Below are 22,515 nucleotides of genomic sequence, written 5' to 3' on the forward strand. Positions count from 1 at the left end.
AATTTGAATAATTATCAACCAATATTGTTGTATTATTATATTTTTCATTATTTGGTCATTAGCCACTTTTATAAAATGTAGATTTAAAAAAAAAGCACAAGTCCTAAATTTATTATCTATGGGTACCTACATTTTGTATTACATAGGTAATGTGATTAACTAATACTTATATATGAAGTACTTTATTAACATAATTTATAATTTAATACAAATCCAATATCTACCCGGTACTACACCTATTATAATATTAAATAATAATTATGCATCTAATCACTAATACTATATATCTATTCAAAATAAGCTAAATAGTTTTACTAAAAAATGTCTGAAATTCAAATTATTTTGTCTCGAAAAAACTGTACATAAAAAGTTCTAGTTTTTACTAATAAAACAGATTCGTTCATAGGAAGTGATATGAATTTTAAATGTTTAAAAATATTTTTTTTTACATTATTTGGTTATGTATCACACGAATAAACCTCTGAATGTAAGCAAGTTATTTGTCTGTCATTAAACCGCACCAGAAAAAATAAAATCAAATAACACAGTTGAAAAGTGTAAATAAATGTCAAAAAGTAAATAAAAATGTTGTGTTTATTTGTTGGAATGTGTATACAATAAATTAAAGTTATATCACAATGAATAAAACAACGAATACGCAATACCAACACGCGATAACCAGACCCTCGACGACAATGATTGCAATAATCACCATCTAAAATGTTATTATCATTGATCGAAATCGTTGGCTACATTCCACTATCATATCAAACCGTATAAACCAATGCAGCAGTTAAAAAGTAATGTCTAAAGATTTCATTATACGCTATCAAATATGAACTGATACATTTAACTATTACAATGAACTATCAAAATAATGAGTATTGTGTTGTTCAAAATAACAAAAATGTTATATATATATATATATTAAAATATACGTGAAATTAGTCAAATAATGAATTGTTTTCTACTGAAATTTAATTAAAATTTTTATTTTACGTTGACAATTTACTATTGACACTATGCCGTAAATAACCTTTTTAATACTAACATATTTAAATTGTTTACATAGTGCAAGCTGTATGAATGAAAAATATAAATACAAATCGCATAGCTATTCCATATCACTTTATGTAACATATTATAAAAAATAAATTTGGTTATGGTAAGTAATACGTCATGTATAATATTTATATATAGGTACAGTGAAACCTCCCTCAATGGACACCTCTGAATAGCGGACTTTTTTATGGATGCGGGGACATTTTCGACACTTTTATGTAGGAAAAGCCCTATATATCGGAAACTCTAAATAACGGACACTTTTATGACAATTTAACTTTCGATTTTGACAATTTTTATCGTAAATATAGTAATCGTGTAACGCCTCAATATCTATCTATCTATCTATCTATCTATCTATCTATCTATCTATCTATCTATCTAATTTAATCTTACTACTATACATTATTATACTATGTACAATTATAGTTTATCTTATCCGTCCATTATCGTGTTGATGAAAACATTTTTCTAGTTTATGTTCTGTGAAATTATCCTATTCGTATTTAGTTGTGTATGTAATTCTATTATTAGTAAATGATTTGCTGCGTATGCATTGTGTACGTTAATTATTTATTATTATAAAAATTATAATGAAATATTAAAATTAAACTATTTTATCAAAATAAAAAAAATTGAATATTGTCAAATATGATAATTACATTTTTTATATACTTTTATATTTTAATTTGTTAATGAAAATAATACGTAGGTAACTATACATTTTTCTTTCATAAAATCAAATTATATCATGTAAAGCAAGATAATCATAGACACTAATTTGTGAATAATAAATTGTATAAACATAATATTTGTCTAAATAATGAAAATCTCGTTTTATTAAATTGTTTTTGTGGTATTTAAATGGCAAAACACTTTCACCGGATATTTCACTCATGTGAAAATATAAAATAACTTTAATTTTTAATTTTAATAATACTCATCATACTTCTACCAAACACCGACATGACATATTTATAAATATTAATTATTTAAAAACCGTATTATTTGTTTTTTTCTTTTAATGGTTATTCGTTAAAATTTTGTCAACTTAAACTTAAAATAAAATATATAAATAATATGAAAATAATTTATAAACCAATGTAAAAATATTAATTTATTAATAGCTTTAATTAAATATAACACATTTTATTTGTAACAACAACCATCATGTTTTTGAAGATTGAATTTTGTATTAAAAATATTTTATTATTATTATTATTATTTTTTTTTATTTGTTATTTTAAAGAATCAACTGCTTAGTTATTACTTATTAGTCAGAATTACATTATTTACATTGGAAGTGGGTTGAATTTTCATAATATTATACTACATTAAATTACATTAATTTATTTTTATTACACAACGTATAATTATCTTAATTTTAAATATGTATAAAAAAGATAAATATTATTGCATAATGTACGACATAATATTAATAATTGAACCATATTTTATTTTCGTATTTTACAGGCTTTATTAAACTAAATCTCTTTGGACTTTTATGTATTTTTTTTTTTTTTTTAGTATCTTGAATTACAGATATTGGAACATTACGTATAACATTTTCAACTAAATGTGAACAAGAAATGAACCTACTTTAGTTACAGCTAAGACCATATAATAGGTATATGTTATATTATGTATATATAATTTAAGTATAATAACTATAAATATGGTTTATAGCCGGTATGTGGTCAAAGGGGAATAATTCAAATAAAACATTTTATAAATACAGATAAACTCAAATAAGTTTTAAAAATATATATTTTTATACCATCTTTACTTTTAGAAATCGAGTATGGTACGCTTCCATTTTCTATTTTAAGAAAAACAGAAATAAATTATTAATGAATTATCCTATTAGCTACTGAAAAATCAATAATTAGCCATACTTATAACATTATGTTATTTCATTTGTCATCTCAAAATGTAAACCAGAATACAATTATCTTAGATATACAGTTAAAAAACAAAACTATTAATACATGAATTTATATAGTCAATATAATTTTTTTTTATTATTATTCATGGTACAGCTACAACTGCTAAGGTTATTGCAACAAAAATTAAAGTTTTGGTTAAATATTTATACAATGGTTTCTTAAATTATTTTTACATATCAATTTATTTTGTTACATATAAATTTACAACAGATCCTTAAATTAGGTTATACAATTTGTTTGAGGAATGAAATTATTTTGTTGGTGTTGTCATGGGTTTGACTGAGGGCTTCGAAGAGATTATCGGGAAATTATAATTTATTTTAGAATATTTATTAATATAAAATACCAAAATTAACAAATTTAATTTAATTAATTTAATTTAACTAACAAATTTTAACTAAATTCTAAACATTCAATAAGACCAAAACATTCAATCAGGACCATATTTCATCTTTACCAGTCCCAAATATTTTGTCAATATGGCCAATCTACTCAACCAAATTAAAAATAATAGGTAAATTTATTCCGATAGACACTATGGCTGTGGAAGTAAAATCCTAACTTATAATTATAGTTACTAATATTAGACCAACAATAAGACTAACTCATATAAAATCAAAATCAGGACAAACTCAACCTTGACATACCCTGCAAAAACCTCAATTTATAAATTCAAACATAAACATTGTGATTATAGTTTTTATACAACCGAATGATATATATATATATAATAACAATTAAAAATACAATATTGAAATTAAATTACTATCTTTGCACTGCATTTTATTTTTATTTATTATAATATATTATATAAACATTAAACATACATTAAAATAATATGTAAGTTAAGTATAACTAATGAGCAAGACCCTTTTTGACCAAATATGTACACTCCCTTACCGTCCGATTTACTTTTTGGCCAACACATAAAGTTGAATAACAATAATATTATATAATTTATATTACTTTAAGTCTTTATGTTATACAAATGAAAATTAATTAAAAAGATAAACTGTACGAAATGTGTACAATATATAAATAATAATATGTAATTTTTCTCAATAACAATTATTTTATTAAATTTACCAATATTTTTTAAAATTTTAATAATTTTATTAAATAGAAAATAGGAAATGATTAAAAAAATAAGTTGTGTAAATGTTTTAAATAAAAGATAATAAATATATTTAAAATATAATTAATAATATTGGGTTAAGTATATATTTAACTTTTTGTTTTGATCAAAAAGTGAATCGGCCAAAAAGGGAAGGGTAAATTTTGGTCGAAAACCGCCATGCACATAACTAATGGCTGCAAAAGTAATAAAAAAAAAGATCAATAATAAAAGTAGTATAAAAAATAAAATTTGTAGTACCTAGTGAAATGTTCAGTGGTTTTATCGTATTGGACCATAACAAAGTCAATAATGGTTATGTAATAGCCCCATCATCCAACTACAAAATCTATACTCTTCAATTTAATTGCATAATCTAATAATATAATATAAGGCTTATTTTTTTACGTTCTTTATCCAACAATTAATGTATTGGTTTATACACTGGTATATGATTTTTATTTATTAACTTTCTGGTTATAATATTAAAATATCTATAAATATTTCGTTTAAAGTATCTGCAATTATTTTTTTCTCAATTATATAAAAAATAAAATAAACTTTGCAAAAATTTTGTTTTATGTTTATATTCCAATTTTCTCCCGATTATTTTAAAAAGTATTGGATTATTCTAATTATTATCATTCCTTAAAGTACAAACTATAATATGTAATCAGTAATCTCATTCAATTACTCAAAGTAATAAGATTAGAGCATTTTTTTACTGTAAAAATTTCTTCAGACGCAAAAAAAAAATGAATTAATAAAAAAACACACCCACATTGTTGTAATTCCAATATATTCATTGCTCCACTAAAAATGTCAGAATTTAAAAAATAATTTCGTTTAAATTAAAATTTATTATTAGTTTCATGGTTTTTATAATTAGTAGCAGTTAAGCAATGCTAAATAAATATTAAAATATGTTTATTTAACGTATTGCAATAAAATTTGGTAATACAATAGACAATATTACGTATTATCATACATACATTATAACTATTAACTATATATTGGGTTATCAAATTAATATATTATATTATATATTTGTCAGGTTATTTGTTGCGAAGTAATTGTGTGGTGGTACTAAAATCTGTGTATTCTAAAATCAATAACTTATGATACTACTAAAATATTAAAAACTAGAAAACAGTAATATTCTAACGATTTGTTTATTTATAAAATTGTTTGTCAAAAAAATTACCTTTGTCTTTTATACCAATCAGTCATTTTTAAATTCAAAAAATGAAAAATGTTTTGTTATCTACATATTATGCTCAATCACCAAAGTTAATAATTTGTTGTAACTAAAAAAATAACATATTTTTAAAAAACTAGTGCAATTTCATTCATTCATTTTATTTAACTTCAGTATGAATGATTTAATATATTATGTTTTTTTTAGATTTTAAAGTAAAGTGAATAATCTAATATTAATTAAATTAATTTTATTGAATACAATTTACGCAGTCCCAAGTACAAAGTACAAGTACTGCAACGTAAATACCGCCGCCAATTAGGGACACAAAAAACACAACTAAGTCGGATCTCTCGTTTTACCTGATCACGACTTGGGAAAGTATAGAACAAAGGCAAAGTCCGTGACTTGACTTAGTGGCATTATACGTATAACAAAGGTACTTGATGACGACCACCAACCAAACAAATTTTAGTAAATTATGATTATAAACATAAATTCGTTCTATATTAAACCTAATAAAAATATTATAATGAACTGTATGATCTTTTTATTAGTTATTCAACATTTTTTTTTTAAGAAATATCAGCAATATCCGCTTATCCTTAAAATCTACTTAGAATCTGTATTTCGAAGCGATTATTTCTTATAATGTTTACATTTATCATAATTAAAATACAGTATACTTTACAATATGTATGAAATAAGTGAGTTAAGATTGACTATATTATACTACTATACTACTATACTTTCTACATGCAGTACTTTCTTTCGTCAAGTAATGATAATTTATATATTTATATATATTTTGTAGAATTTTATTGATCATTAAAATAATTACAGATGTATCATAATATAATCATTTCAATCATTTCCCAATACCAAGTTACTATACAATATTATAATTTATCTGAAAAAGGTAATTTTCACCTGCAATAATAGTACTTTTTCTGGTTGATAAAATTAATTCATTGTATATATTATATAAGTTTTATTAAATAAGAATAAATCTAACACTTGATAAGATTTATTGAGGCAACGACAATTTAACATTATTCAATTTGATATAATCATTGAGTTCAAAACAAAAAACTTTTCATTACACTATTTTTAGAATTAATTAAAAAAATTATCATTATTATAGTTAATGTAGATACTTAATGATTTTCAATTTATCATATTTTGATATCTGTTTATAAAATTAAAAATTAATTTTCATAATAATTGTGTTTTTATTTTTAATATAGTTGTCAAAACTAATTTTGATGGGAATAATGATTTTATTTATAAATTTAATTAAAAAATACACAGGTTTCACAAAAGGTTACACAAAAAAATGACGAACTTAGTTTTATTTTAAATTTAGTACGTGGATAGAATGAATTAAGAAAACAAATGCATTTCTACTGTGCTTAAAAATCAATTAGTGAAAAATAATGATTATTATATATATTATACATTTTTTTTAACTCAAAGAAAATAAAATAAAATGTTTATCAGAAACATGCATGTTTTAATTACACAATTAGAAAAATTCTAATAAACCAACTGAAATTAGCTTTTTATTCTCACTTTGTTGGACCTAAAAACAAGCCGAGAAAAGATTTCTTTCTTCAGATTTAAATGAATGTATCAACGCGATTAATCAAAATATAATATAATATTATAAATGTTTGAGGGTAAAATAACTCAAAAACCTAACATAAAATCCTACATATTCATATCTTATAGCAGTTTAAATAGTTTAAAAGTATTGAAAACGTTACATCCATTTTTTTTCTTATAAGCATTAAGCTTAACATTTGACAAAAATCGTCAAAATTATGAATTTTGCTATTATAATATTATTTATTATTATATATTTATGAATCGTATTTGAACCTTAATTTCTGTCAAATTAGCTGGTAGTCGAATAACTGTTTACATATTATTACAATACATTTAATATTCTTTGATAATTATCTTTTTAAAGATTTAATAAAAATTAAAAATTATAATAAAGAAATAATTAAATAATTGTCGTACTTTTTTCCTTTCGTAAGTTGTGCATGTGTACACATTTAGCAGAATTGTTAACTTACTCAGTTATTTGCTTAACATCGTGAAAACTTATAAATTTAATTTTTAATCAAATATAACTCCAATGACTTCTACACATAATTTTTACCACTTCCATACTTGGAATATTTTAGTGGGATTTCCACATAACAATAATATCATAGTATATTATTGACGCAGCACATTTCTATTTCAGATTAGAATACGTCTGTATAGAATATTTGTTTACAGACTGATTAACTAATCAACTTTATTTTTCATCTATAGTTAATCTATATAACATTATAATATGATATTATTATCGTTTATCATCCGAAAAAAATGTATATAACAAATCGTGTATGCAAAATATGTACAGCACTTATGATATAAGTACAGTACACTGTTATAGTGAAACCCCCGCTAACGAAAAACTCTATAAATAGTAGATACCTCTGAAGTAGACAAAAAGTGATCTACAATGTCTAATATCAAGAGGTTTAACTATACTGATTTCCATGGTATATAGCCAAGTTCGAGTCAAGCAAGTAATGTTTAAATTAATAAAAAAAACTGTTTATTTTTTTCATCATAATTTTATTATGTATACTATTATAATTTATAATAATTAATAATATAAACAATGTATTTTTCATTTTTTTTTTTTGGCAAAAATTATTTAAACCTATTGTACTATTAATAGTAAAATAAATTACCTTAATAGCAATATAAATACATATCATGAAATATATTTAACAATATACACTGACAGATCGTCATCGCTCAGAATCGATTTTAGTGTGCAATGATTTATTATCGAATTCAAATTTAACACATCAATTACAGTGACTTACTCCTCAATGACGAAGTACACTCGACACATACTATACAGCAGAGCGATTACCTACTTTCCCTCTTTTTACGTAGTGTCATAGTGTTCACTATAAGAATCTTATAGCACGAAAAAAAAATCGCGTTGATAACTCACCAAGAGCTGACATGTTCATGCAGTTTCTGTTTATCTTGCATAACCTATAAAACTGTATCTACCAAATAAAAAATAATGTGGTGTCAATAGGTATTATGCATTATGGTATTAGAACCAATAAATATTTGGATTACACTAACAAATTACACCTGTCAATGAAACCCAACACATTAATATAATAATATAAAATGCACGAAATAATATCTTAACACGAGTAAATATTATAATGCATGATCAGAATATAAGAAAAAAAATAGCACTCTGTATACGTTAGGTTAGAAATCTAGATTACCTTAATATATAGTTAGTTATTAGACGTAGGCAGGCAAATGCATAATGTATCATTAACACGACAAACTATTGCGTATACACGGGAAAAACGCATTTTAAATTAGAAGAATACATTTAAAACACATTATATTTTTCTAAAATTTATTAAGACAGATCGGGATAATATATCCTAAAATTGATTTATCAAATAATATCATGTAATACAACTTAAAAGCCGTAATATAATGTTTTTCCATTTGTATTCACCAATGTTAAATATACAAAATTATTTTTTACTTTAATCAAACTGTAAATGGTACCGTTAAATATTATTATTCATGATTTTACAATACTATCCTTATTTCATTACTTATTCTTTCGCATTTTTATTTATTTACTCAATGTATATTGTACATGAATAAAAGTTCAATAAAACTGCTGCAATATGTTATTCCAATGTGTTTGAATTACATTATTCATCATGTCGAATCATATATAGAATGTTTGATAATAAAGACTATGCGTAAAATAAGAAAAAAAAACTTCTTCAATTTAAATGTCTGGAATGTGTATAATTTTGAAATATTGAATAGTGTTTTTTTTTATTATATTTCAGAAATGATTATTATTGTTGAATTTATTTATGATTTTCCAATGTTTGGGTAGTGTAAAATGGTCTGCTAGTATAGTTGATTGATTGTTTGGGTTTAGTTTACTGTCTAGTATTCTCCATTAAATCAATCTTGTCAACTGGATGTCGAAGGTATCGTTCAATTTCAAACAACGGATGTGCATCTATTATTGGCAAAACCCAATTCAATCAGACAGACTGCTTTTTATTTTACTTTTTACTCAATAAATGAACTTATTCGACTGACCAATATGCTTTCAATAGGATAATAATGAAAAAAATACATATATAAATTAATTTATAATATGTGCATGAAAGTTTTTTTACCTTAAAACACGATAGTTATAAATGTTTTACACTATGAATACATAAATAATAAATATACTTACTATATTTTTAAAATATCACATTATTTTTCATATCCATTAATATAAATAGCACCAGTTTCAAAATGTATATGTTAACATGAAATTAAATTGATAACATGGGTATATAATTTTAGTATCTTCATCAACTATATATTTTTTCTTGGTACCTAATATATTATTTTAATATAATATTTTGAATGGTTCATTAATTTAAAGCCATTTAATGTTTTGAACACTATGCCTTTTAATAAATCGTTTATAATTCAATAAGATTCATTAATTTAGTACAACACTAATTTTATGCACACAGAATGAAATTCTTCTTATATGCATTACTATTATATAAAACTCTAATAATTATCACTTTTTGCCCTGCTGATTATCAACGCTATCTCTTATAATACTCCTGAGTTAACTAGCTTTACATTTTTCTTTAAAATATTAACTTTCTTCCAACACTCATCAATCAAAATCACTTTATCTGCAAAAACAACACGTGGATATGATCTATTTATATAAAATAATAATATATAAAATATTATTAATATATTTTGTGATCGTATCATTCTTGAATAATTCAAACGACAAATAAATAATTTATTAAAAAATATATCTCATTTCATTCAGACTGTACAATGTACATTTTTTAAAACAGGTTTTCAAAATGTAATAAAAATAATTAGCAAAACTTCATTAGTCAATAATTAGTGAGATAATTTTTAATTTAATTTTATTTATTAATTTGCGACACTACAAATATAAAATATACAATGGACTTTAAAAACATTTTTAATTAAAAAAAAAAAAGAACTGATATAAATTAAACAGAATACTTATTAACATAAAACAGATATATAATGTTCCAAATGAAATATTACACCTTTGAATTGGTTTACCAGAATCGTAGAGTCCAACGCTAAGCGCATGTTTAAAAATATTAATTTTATTGATTCGTTAACTACGGTTTATACAACATAATCTACAACAACATCACCTCTATAAAAGAACGCTTGTTGAATTTAATTGTCCACTAATTTATTTAATATTGAATAATATTAATTCGAGGTATTAAATAATTACATTTTTTTTTTACATAAAATTTAAAATTGTATCGTGTATCCACATACCATACACGAGTTACACAATAAAATAAATTATATGTTAAACCTAAACAACTATTTTAATTTTAAATAATAAACCATATTTGTATTAAAAATTATCCTTCAAACTAATTTTCTATAAGTTATTATATTATAATATTATGTACAAGGTAAAAAAAATACAATAATTTAATTATTAGTAGATCACGGTATGGCAATAAAACTTAAGTAACCTATAAGATATAATAATATATTATTTTCCCATAACTTTTGTCCAAAACTTTAAATTAATTAACAAATCTTATAATACAAAAATATTTTAAATAATTTAAATGTCTTAAAATATATGAAAATTAAGATTTCATAACTATATTATAAATGTTATATATTGATATAGATAGGGTAGTTTTATAAATAAATTATCCAATAAACCAAATATAGTATATTTATGTTTAACGGAGTTAGGTAAATATAGTTTTAGGTATTTAGTAATTCTTCGTTTTTGGTCCATGGTAATGATATAATTTTTAAATTAAATATTAAACTATTTACCATAAAGTATTTTAATTCAGTAAACGTTTCTTCGTTAAATCTAGTTAAGTACCTACTATAAAAAAAGTTTTTAGGCGAAGATTATAAACCTAATTTATACGATCATTTTTGAAATCGAAACCCGTCTTGCTTTGTTTGACTTTGTTTAGTGTTGTGGGTTGGTCACTTTAGTGCCAGTATTAGGACTTAGTTATTAAATGTAAAAGCAATTAATCATACCATTTCAAAAGTGATCATGTGGGTCGTGTGTATATGACCATAAATTATTATAATTATTCATTATTATTGTATTTTTTATTGCGATTCTGAAAAAATAATGGATTATATATTCCAACTATAATAGACAACTGAAGATTTTGATTGACAAAATGTGTTTTAACACATTATAAATACAACTCAAATTCAAATAAATAGAAAGTTACATTAAGTGTATGGTTATTTTATTACTATAAAAGCGGTTTTTTTCAGTCAATAAAAATACAAGCGACTGTAATACATCATCATATTCAATTGTTTATGACTTTAGATATCACTCAATACAAATTTTAGATATTATGTTTAATTTTTTAGACTTGAAAATAAATATATTATTTAATAGTTATATTATAACTTAAGGTTTGTTTTTAATCTCGTATAAGTATACAACATTAGAATAGTTGATCAAAAAAAAGTTAACATTGAATTTACGTCTAAAGCACAATTTTTTGATTTTAGAGATTAAAAGAAAATTTAAAAAAAAATTAAAAATAATTGTTATAAATTTCTTTTAAGTGTTTAAACAAACACAATAGTATTTGTTAATTTACTGTTAATGAAAAATATCAGTAACAGACCAATTTTTTTTTTTTTCGTAATAGGCACAAATATTGAGTTCATTGAGTAGATCACTGTGATGGATGTTTTGAATTTTAATTCAGTCATAAGATATTACATTAAAAAAACGATTCTGAGAGAAGATAGTCTATCAGTCCACGTTATAAAATCTATGCCATGATGGTATATTTATATTGCTATTAAAGTAATTTATTTTATTATTACTTATTAGTAATATATTCTATGTTTGAATTAGTTTTTACCTGAAAACATTGCATATAAAAATATCAATTTATACTTATGTGCTTAAATATTATTAATACTAACTAACAAGTCAATATCGACGTACATTAAAATAGTTAGATTTATCAAAAAACGCCTAAAATATTAAAAATTGAAGCATTTTTGCTACTTCAGCGTGATGACAAACACAAAAAAAACACACGTACACAAACCCGTCATTATGAAACTAATATATTGTTCACTAAAATTGTTTTAATTTATACAATTGTATTTATTAATTTCGTTTGGTTGTTGAGAGTGATTAATTGGTTAGGGGATTGTAATATCGCGTTTTCGGTTGGTATAGCAACTTAAAGAGGCTATGGCATCGGAGGTGGACATGTGTATAGTATAATATAATAATATTATGCACTTGCTGTACCAAAATCTACTCGGGTAGATTTCACAAGTTGTATACAATAAAAAAAATCATATGTTATTTTATATAAATACATGTTTTAACGTGTGTGTATAATATTATAAGAGGAATAATTAAATATACGAATATAAAAATACTGTTGCTCTATTAAATTTACAACGTACTATATTCTTTGTTTAATTTTATTCGCTAAACGTGCTTAAATGTTTTTCTAAATCATATTCATAGTAATATTTAAATTAATCTTTGTTTATCAGGAAATGTAATAACCTTATAAAGGTACGTCAATTTCAAAATCAAATTATAGATAACGAAGAAACAAAAAATGTAACCAAAAGCAAAATATTAACATAAAATAGACTTTTATAGAGGTTTTGGAATTAGTTATAAACTTTTCCACTTAAATAAACTAAGTCAATAAAAATAAAACAATTAAAATAACTTTCTACCATTTTATTTTAGGATAGTGATTTTAGAATATCTAATTTAAAATCACGACAAAACTCAAATAAAGCATTCGATGCACGTAACACTTGAATATTTGATATCTTGAAAATATAAACTGTATTATTTTCTTATCTAAATTTCAAATAGTTTATTATAGGTACCTATTTTTTTATATATATCTAAAATTCTAGATCTCTTCTATCATCAATAAGTTCTTGTTATTCGTTGATTTATCTAAATATACTCGTATATGTATAATAAACTAAATATAACTAATTGTAAAATCATTACATTTTATATTTATTTGTATTCTATTAGTATTATAATAGTATTAATAATACTATAGTAGAATATAGTATTATTATAATATACTAAAAACAAATATTATATTTTTTAATTACAATTTACTCGATGTTATGGATTTACATCATTTGTTTGCCTATATATTTAAAAAAAAATGAGATATTACAGGTTGTATCATTACCATACATTTATGAAAGAAATATATATATATATATATGTGTGTGTGTGTGTTTCTGCTCACGAATTCACGATAAAATACAAATTATACCTTATACGTGCTCACGTTGATATACAATATATTTAGTAAGATCATTTTCAGTTCATACTATTTTTATAAAATTTGTGATTTGTGATGTGATATTTAGAGACATTTTACAGAATGATTCAGCAAGCATACTAAACTCCATCTTTTTCCTTTTATAATTGGTTTATTCAAAGTCTGATTTTTGAAAATTTGAAATATAATTATTGACCATATTTATAATTTATAATGAAGAAATTTTCTGTGATAATATAATCTTGTGTTTTTAAAAACAAAAACCATCCTTTTTTATTGTAAATTAGTTAGTGAATAATATTTTTTAAATATTGCTTTATCCAATTTAAAATTTGAAAACGTAGATTCCATTTAATAAAATATTTATATATACTAATGACTATAATGAATTCGCTAAATTATAAAGTAGATGAAATTAATATTAAGTCTAGTATTTATTATGCTTGAACGATTTTTACAAATCATAAATGTTTATGGATTAATTAATCGCTAAAATGTTAAAATTATTATACATGTCGTATCTTTCAAATATATTACCTATTATTTTTAGTATTTAGAGTTAAATAGCTTAAGCCGATCGATTGAATTTCGATTTTAATATGTCAATCGTTTCTAAAAAATTATCTTCTAAATAATTTAAAATAGAAAAGAGAAGTTGTCATTTGAAAAACAGAAGTATGTTTCTCCATCACCACAAGATATTGCCCTAATACTACATCAAATATCAAGAATTTAAAGTATGGTCTTTAAGTATATATGAAAATCCAAAAAATTGGTTTTTAATAACTGCATTATTTAAGAAAAAAAATATGATGAGCATGCTTGGTAAATCATTCTGTACAAAATAATATATTAATATGTGATTATGTTAATATTTTACATTATTCTAAGTTAACTTAGTCGTGTCCAAATTCTAAAATAAATATAATTTTTGAGCCAATAATGTTTAATTTCAACATAATTGTGTATTGTAAATATTTTAATTTAATTTTAATTTTATTAAAATAATATAGTCCTATATACTATATAATTTAATAACACTTAAATATAATACATTACAATATTAGTAGCTCGTAAACCATTTTTTTTCGTTATTAAGACTTTTTAATAATATTTTAAAAATAATTTTCTTACATAATTATATTTATATTTCTAGTATACAATTTTATTTTTTTACTTGATTTATTTAAATATCATAGTAATTTCTAAAACTATTATGATTATTATAGTTATTATTTTAATTTTATAAAATATAACAAAATCCAATGAATAGCTTACATATTTCGCAATTTATTACTATAAATCATAGTCATACAAAGGTACATAATTTATAAATCACCAATATTACAAATATAAAAATGTAATACAATTATTATCTATCAATTTATTATATAATAGTAATTAGTAACTATAGTAAGCAGTAAGTTTAACTAGTGTTAGTGTAGTAGATTATTAAATCAAAGTATATATTGTATGGTATATTGGTATATTCTGAATTAAAGAGAGCTGTTAAAATTCTAGGAGTAATGTATGAAAAATAACACCCAGGGTAGTGGATTTATGTACTTTAGGGGTAATAATATTTTTTAGTTTACATCTGGTGTTAAAACTGTGGCATATTAGTCAGTTATGCTTAGTTATTTTTATAATATATAAGATGACAGCAACTTTAAAAGTTTTTTATCAGGTAGTGCATTCAATTATTTATATAGGAACTTGACGGGGTAATCGAGGCTTTTATTTAAAATTAATCTCAAAATATTTTTTTGGATGAGTCAATAGTTTACACATATTAAAGATTTGTTTTGTTTTTTTCACCTCAAGCAATCGCCAATCATACCATTATGTAAGTAAGAATTCACTATTTCACTAATGCTTTCGATACAATTTTAATTCGATTATTGTATAAAATATATCTCAGTTACTTGCAGGCATAAGAGAGTTTTCTTATTTTTATAACTAATGAATTGATTGTGTTGTGTTAATTTAAAATAACTTAACATTTCTATACTTAAGTATTTGTTAGTCAAGTTTATTTTTACAGGAGCAAATGTTTGGATTAATGTAGCTAATTGGATATTATAAATATAAAACATCGTTACGCTTGGAAAATCATTTCTGCATAAGTAATGCGATAATAATAAGGGTTTTTTCCATATTTAAAAATAAGTTATTTTTAAGTAGCTACATGTAAGTAGATTTAATATTGGATATAATTTCCTAAAATGTTACTTCATCTAAATGTCAATTTTTAAAAATAAGACAACTCCATTGCTCAAACTAGTTCTTCAATAGAGTTAGTGAGCTTATATAATACAACTAGTTATTTGTATAATAAGGTTGATAAGGTGATAGTATTATGATTGTAAATAAGTTTCTTTTCTAAGTTATAATTAGCATCTTTTATGGTTAGATTTCTTGAATAAATAACTGTGATTATATTTTTAATAATCTGTTGCCGTACTAGAAGTAGAAATTATACGAAATATTTTTTTATGAGCATATGAAAATATTATTTATTAATACAATTTAAAATAAATATAAAATATACTCATTTAACTTTAGATTTCGTATAGAAATAAAAATGATAAATGTCTTGGTATCTGGTTTACAATAATATGTGTTTTTAAAAAAAATACTTTTCAAAGTATGTAGTATAAAAATAAATTACAACATATTCGTATTTTTCCACATAATTAGTTACTGAGAAATATTTTTACAACTATGAGAATAATGAAGAATGAAGATAAGATTATATTTCTAGCAAGTCATTTGACTTGAAAAAATCGCGTAAACCAAATTCGGTTTATCAATATTATAACAAAATATTATTATTAAAACTAAAATAAAAATAATAAAAAATAAAATACTGCCACATTTCAATTAATCTGTCAAAAATGAAGAATACTCAAACAGAATAATATGTTACTTTTATTTTCGATGAAGCTAAACCTATAACACCAATTTGAAACAAATCAATTGTCAAACCGTAGATTTTCAATATGTAATAAAGCCGAAGAACACGAGCAGTAAATAAAATAAAATATTCAGCAAAAAATTATTTTGTCGTGTTACAATACATTTAAATTATTCATTATCAAAAACGTAAATAGGAGATGTATTTTTACTATAAAAACGAACTTAATTTCAAATTAATATCAAAATTCCACTATTAAAACGTGTGCTAAATACGAATAATAAACTATATTATATTATTGTACACATTGAAATAGAAACATTATTGTTTTAAAATGACTACATAAAAAATGTTCGTTACAGAAAAGAGGTGGTTAATTGCAAAATGTTAATAGGTATTTAAATACCATTCACTCTACTGAGCAATTGTACGAATTTAGGTCAAGTTTTAGAAAGTCAAGTGTTATAAGGTCGGATATAATAATATTAAATATCATAAAAATCATATATTATAAAATTTATTTCTCATAAAAATCGTAGTACAAAAAAAAATGTATGAATTAACGTATATATTAGGTGTAAGTTAAAATGTTTGTGTTAAAACACAGAAAAGTGTAATTATTGTAAAAATGTTTAAAATTTAACATTTAAAGTATTAACCTTAAGAAATTCTTTTATATCACACCCAGGATTCTGTTCTAATCTTTTACATATATTTTGCGGTCAGATAATAATATGGTGGTTATTTTTTTTTTTTTTTGAAATGGACATTGAGTTTGTTATTACGCGTTCTACGTTAATTTCTGTTTGCTTCTGCTCTTTTTAGTATTCCAAGGATACATTTGTATAGATCTTAAATAAAATACATTTTTACTATGTTATACAATATAATTAATAAAATAATAAACAATAAATTCTTAGTGACTTATAACAAATATACCTAATACTAATCTGTCTCATGCACGAAAACCTGGTATTTTTGTAAATCCCCACGCCGTGCCGCGGCCGTACCAATAATAGGTAAATAAAGATTAGATTTAGCTATTTTAGCTGAAATTATTAAACGATAAGGAACAATATTGGTCTTCATAAGTATAGGTATGTACTACAATACGTTAACAAAAAACAATTTTTTGATATGGAAATCTAATATTATAGGTATGGAAAATAAATACTGTAGAGACATGGCCTTCGTAGTACGCAACTATGTTATAACACATAACTTTTATGAGACTTAAATTTATGACACTTGATTTTCTAACACTTAACTTTTGAACACTTGATATTGTACCCAATTGTACTGTTTACAAGTATGGCTGTATATAATAAGTAACTTAATATTGACAAAAATTTGATTTAAATCTCATCTGAACATTAATAGTATATCTATTACATTATGAGTAAATTATAAGACTACAACATTATAAATGGCTAAGTATCAACAAAAGCCCAAATAAAATTGAAATCCAGAAATAATTAAAAAAATGATTTATCATAATTCTAAGTCATTATAAAACTAAAAATAATTCTACCTCATAAGATAAGCGAAAATTAATTTAAAACCAATAACCTTAAGTTATATTAATTAGAGTTACAAGTAACAGTTAGCTCTATTCAGAATTATTGGTATCTACATTTCGTGTACTATTTATTAATTTTTTAGTATCATAAATACATTATAATAATTACTATGATTTCAATAGATGAATAAAAAAAGCAAAATTTGAAACATGAAAAATACTTAAAAAAAATTAATAATTATACATAGATACAAAATACGTATTCAAAAATTAATGATTCTACATGTTTTCCCAAAGAATTAAATGACGTAACCTCAGGCATAAAATACAATATAGTGTAGATATATCTGTGGACATAATTATATATTATCAACTTACAGATCAGTTTATGCAATTTGTATTCCCTAGATTAAACATTTTAATACCAGGTATTACGCACAAAAGTCATCATGAATATAACTAAAAATATAAATTTCAACTAACCATATTCATAGAGGTTTTAAGTTTTAACAACATATCAATTTCAATGTTATTTGAAGGCTATTCTACCTTAAGGCGGCAAATACCAGGTATTGGTAACCACATCGGGTATTATTTTATTATGTATTATATATTTGATATAATATAAAAAATATTGAATTTACTATGCACTCGTATTTAAAATAAAACCGATCTTTGTCATAATTATTTTTAATAATTTTTTTTCTGTCATAAATCCAAAAATATAAACAAACTAGTCTAGTGACATGTAGTATTATTTTCTTGTTAGAATTAAAACAAATATATTAATGTCTGTATTAAATTTGCATGCGTTTTATCCATTTGCAAATATTTTATTAAAATAGTTCGTCAAAAATGTGATAGTTATAACTTGTAGTTATAACTTTATAGTTACTTTAACTTATAGTTATAACAAATGGTATGTATATTATATTTAGTTGTCTGCTATAGACAACCAGAATTGTTGCTAAATATTTATATGAATATAGAATAATATTTAATAAAAAAAATCAAGTCCACAATTATTCAATTTTGAATGAAAAAAAAATCATAATTGATTTTGTTGAAAACTGATGTTATATATAAGAATTCCCGTTTTCCTCAATTAAAAAAAGAACACAAGTTCTCAACAATTGTTATGTTATACATTGTTTTATAAAAGTTTATACAATATTGCATATTTTAGTTAAAATATTTTTAAACATTGTAATATTTTGCTAAATTATTTAATTGTTATGTACAACATTTAAAGTTTAAGCTCCGTAATAATATTAGTTACATCATAATCATTTATAAGCTAATAAACATTTTAATATTATTCAGACAATATTTATTAAATCTTTTAAACAAAATTATATTTGTATGATAATTATTTACAATGTACTTGTTTGAAATTAATTTTAATTTAATACATAAAACATTAAAATGTTATGTTTCTGTTTTGTTGTGTTATTGTTATATTGATAATATCATCATACCATAAAATGCCAGTCATTAAAATATAAAATATATTACTTGTACGAGTAATTACTTGCAATGTTTAAATAAAATGTCTTAAAAAATCGTTTGTCGGACAGAAAGATTTTATAGGGCAATATAATAACACCAATAACTAGAAATACTTAAAAAGATAAACAAATGTCAATATTCAGTCATTATACCTATAAAATATACTATTTTAAACTAGTATATTATAATAATTATTTAGGTACATCAAATCATTGTTTTTTATACTGATTTATTAAAAAGTAATAACAATTATTTTTAAATAAAAATCATAAATAAATAAAATAATAATAATAATATAAATAAGTTTATATAATATATTACTTCTCAATAAATCAGTATAAAAAAACAATGATTTGATGTACCTAAATAATTACTATTGTTGCACTTTAATTTTACTGTTCATACAACTTATCGAGGAATGCAAATTTTTTATAGAACAGTAATTTAAAAATATTGAGGAACTTACTCTGTTATATAGTAGGTATTCTATTCAATATATAATGTATGTGTTGAATTCATATTCAATATTCAATGATAAATCGTTGTATACCAAAACGATTCTTAGCGGTCTGTCAATTTATATTTCTAAGGATACTTTGTTATGTATTTATATTATTATAAGTATTTTTGTTAGTTATTGGTAATACGGTAAATTCAATTTATTTTTGCAAAAAAAAAAAAATACTATTCATTAGTTAATAATATTAATTATTATGATATTATTCCATATACTATTACTAGATGTTACTAACTTATAAGTCAATACTAGCATACTGTAAACTAGTATGAGAAGGTGCGTAGTATAAATATTTTAAATATTATCAATATTATGTAGGTATAATAAATAATAACATACACAGTACTGAAAATATTCAATATTCTTATTTAATAATATTTTTAAATTAAATTATGTACAACAAAATAACTAGAATTATATTTTTGGTTAATATTTGTTTAAATATACTATTTCGTAAAAGTTTAAACTTGAAATGTCTATAAAAAAAAGTAATAATGGAACTGTTAGATTTTTAGGTAGGTCACTAAGAATAACTAATGAAATATATTTAAGTTTAAAAATATTGTCATTTTTGTCTACAAAATTATTTTAAAATTTCCACAAACTTATAAACTTCAAAAAATCATTCTCATGTATTTTAAATAATTTTAAACTGCTATACGTAAGAACAACTTATGAAAGATCGTGTATTGAATATTTATGATTTTCAACAAAGCCTAAAATGTTTTATCGAGTCTTTAAAAATAAAACTAGAAGAATTCTAAAAGTCAAAGATTAATACTTGAAAAATGTATTTGTTCTAACACTAAACTTTTTTTTAAATTTCAGAAATAAAACTCATACTAAATTTTCAAATTTAAGGTGTGTAAATAAAAATTAATAAAAAACTAAAATTTTTTTTTTATAATTATATTAAATTTTGTAAGCATTTTAACTTTAAACGCTCAAAAAAAAAACTGTGAATACTTTATTTTTAATATTTTTAAATTACTACCAAAACAGTTTATATGGCAATCTATATTAAATTATTGAGTTTTTACTCAAAAACAAAAATTTTATTATACTTTGTTCGATTAAAAAAAAAAAAAAATTAGGAATTTAAAATGTTTATAAATGTAAAGAAAAAAAATATTTTTAAAATAATATAATTTATAGAAAATGTTTATATCAGTGTTGATATCAATAATATGTAATTAATTTAGAAAAATTTATATTAACACGCCTAAAATAATACTGACTAAAATGAACATTCGATACACATTTTAAGACTCCGCAGCTATTCATTTTTGAATTATAACAAAATAAAACAAAACCAATTTTGAAAATTACTGGTAATAGTTTACTTTTGACCCCTCCCTCCACCAAAGTACCAACTAGATCCGATTTTCCATGAAAAGCAATACACTAATGCGCTCCAAAAGATGATGATAGATGCAATAAGAAAGCACATGCACACAAATCATTGTAAAACAATATATTCATTTTTCCACTCAGAATTTAAAATAAATAATATGTATGAAAATATCTTACCTAATCATGAATATTTACAAATCATACTTACTCAATATTTAAAGAAAAAAATTTAATTTTTTTAAATTGTAGTATTTTAATTTCTATAAACTATTGTTATCGATCTATAAAAACAAGCGATAGGTTCAATGTTATTTTAATTAAATAAAACTTTTATCAGTACCTTTGGTTTTTTTCTTAATAGATACCAATAATCATCAATACCATCTGAATAAATATTACAAAATAGTATAGTGATACATTAACTATCGTTAATGTATAAGCATACATTAATTTTAAAACTTAATATTTATTGAACAGTATAATATTATGAAATATAAAAATGTCTTTACTTTAACAATAATTATAATCCAGAGATTTGAACTTTTGTTTCACAAACCGAACGAGTAAACACGAACGACTTAAAAAAATGTTCGTTTAATCCATTTATTATTTAAGTTTTTCTTCACAAAATCGTTTATGTTTATTGAAATAATAAATGAAAATATCACGCAATGGAAATAACGCGAGACGGTTGAAAAACGATACGCGTGTTTAACCGTGGAAGAGCAGACGGCGTACTAAATTCAAAATCTGTCGTTCGGACACCAAAACGTTCTCATCCGGCGCATGTCTCTTACACAAAAATTAAATAAATATATTTTTACAAACTGTTTATTTAGGAATTTAAAATTGCTTGTGTTTTTGTTAAAACAATGCAAGTATAAATACTTAAAAAATAATCTGTATCAAAATAAAACCATTGTACCCCCCTCC

The 22,515-nt window shown here is 22.3% G+C and overlaps 1 protein-coding gene across 4 annotated transcripts in view; it reads right to left on the bottom strand.

The window, feature by feature from the left end:
- Positions 1 to 22,303, bottom strand: part of LOC113557726 (limbic system-associated membrane protein-like) — a 182,053-nt gene extending 159,750 nt beyond the window's left edge. For 2 of the 4 annotated variants that reach the window (XM_026963283.1, XM_026963281.1), the window contains exon 1: positions 22,092 to 22,303. The gene's annotated coding sequence lies outside the window, so the exon portion shown is untranslated. Of the gene's footprint in view, positions 1 to 21,922 lie in introns of all 4 variants that reach the window. The other 2 variants (XM_026963284.2, XM_026963282.2) reach the window with 1 other exon arrangement.
- Positions 22,304 to 22,515: the final 212 nt, after the last annotated feature.

The sequence above is a fragment of the Rhopalosiphum maidis genome, chromosome 1, assembly GCF_003676215.2.
Source record: "Rhopalosiphum maidis isolate BTI-1 chromosome 1, ASM367621v3, whole genome shotgun sequence".
Lineage (NCBI taxonomy): Eukaryota > Metazoa > Arthropoda > Insecta > Hemiptera > Aphididae > Rhopalosiphum > Rhopalosiphum maidis.